The sequence below is a fragment of the Aplysia californica genome, unplaced genomic scaffold (assembly GCF_000002075.1).
Source record: "Aplysia californica isolate F4 #8 unplaced genomic scaffold, AplCal3.0 scaffold01442, whole genome shotgun sequence".
In the NCBI taxonomy this organism is placed as follows: domain Eukaryota; kingdom Metazoa; phylum Mollusca; class Gastropoda; order Aplysiida; family Aplysiidae; genus Aplysia; species Aplysia californica.
In genome coordinates this window covers 61,062-62,783 of record NW_004798712.1, presented here as the reverse complement: position 1 = coordinate 62,783, position 1,722 = coordinate 61,062, and positions in this window count along the sequence as shown.

The following is a 1,722-nucleotide window of genomic DNA, read 5'->3' as shown; positions in this document are numbered from 1 at the left end:
ACCCAACGTTTCATCTTTCCCTCTCTGAATGAAACGACCCAATGTTTCATCTTCCCCTCTCTGAATGAAACGACCCAACGTTTCATCTTTCCCGCCCTGAATGAAACGACCCAACGTTTCATCTTCCCCTCTCTGAATGAAACGACCCAACGTTTCATCTTCCCCGCCCTGAATGAAACGACCCAACGTTTCATCTTTCCCGCCCTGAATGAAACGACCCAACGTTTCATCTTCCCCTCTCTGAATGCAACGACCAGCTCAGGAATGGCAAAACCTTGTCAGTGTCAGTAAGAACGTTCCTTTACCAACGGCCATCTTGACAAATGAAAACCTACGCCATGTTGCTCAACACACAAAGCCGATGATGTGCACACAATCGTGGAAGCTGCTGGCCATATCAGGCTGGTGTGGAGGAAGTGAGTTACAATTAACTCTTTTTTTCTTTTGGTAAGTGTTTTACGGCGCTCGCAACTGCATAAGGTCATATGAGTGTGCTGGACACACCCAACATTTTTCAGTTGGTAGGAAATTTTCAATTTTGAGTGGGTGGCGGCCGAAGCCTACTCTTATCGATTTTAGACAACCAAGGGATCTTGAACATGTGCAACTTGCACATGAGACCGCCGAGATTTTTCGCCCTTGTCCAAGAAGGCTAGGTGTAGATCTTTCCTACCAGAAGATCAGGGGTGTGGCTGAAAGACAGTAGTAAGAAGGAGTCATGGAGTAGCAGTAGAAAGGCTGCAGAAAGAGTCAGGAGCCCAGAGGAGGGGGGCAAAGGAGGTGAGGGGGTGGGGGCAGAAAGTGGAGAAGAAAGCAGACAACAGAACATTGTTAGAGAGCAGGAAAGGAGGTGAAAGGAGACAATTTTAGAGACAACATTTTTCTGTCGCTACCCGGATTCGAACCTAGGACCTTTGAATGAGAGGCCAACACCTTAACCTCTAAGCCACGAGAGCCCCCCACCCCCAATAAACTCTACATACAAAAAGACAAAGAGCAAATCTAAGTCCTAGACTCAGCCAAAGATCGTACATAACAAGATAGTTCACCCATTCAAAGATTGTACATAACAAGATAGTTCACCCATTCAAAGATTGTACATAACAAGATAGTTCACCCATTCAAAGATTGTACATAACAAGATAGTTCACTCAGCCAAAGATTGTACATAACAAGACATTTCACTCAGCCAAAGATCGTACATAACAAGATAGTTCACTCAGCCAAAGATAGTACATAACAAGATAGTTCACTCAGCCAAAGATTGTACATAACAGGACAGTTCACTCAAACAAAAAAGTGTAAGCGGAAGTCTGCGCATTGCTTCAGATGGCGCTGCAGTCTTTGTTTTGAAGCTCTCTTTCGTTTCTTCAGAAGAAGAATAGGAATAGCACAGTTTGTTAGTTTTGCTTTTATTGTTTTTCACACAAGTAGGGTAACTCTGTTCGCAAAGTCCGCACTTTTTCGAAGGGGGCGCCACTGGATTTTGAGGACACATTTGTCTCAAAGAGAGGGTTGAACTATCTTGTTATGCAATTGTCTCAAAGAGAGGGTTGAACTATCTTGTTATGTAATTGTCTCAAAGAGAGGAGTGGACTTTCCTGTTATGTAATTGTCTCAAAGAGAGGAGTGGACTATCCTGTTATGTAATTGTCTCAAAGAGAGGAGTGGACTATCCTGTTATGTAATTGTCTCAAAGAGAGGAGTGGACTATCCTGTTAT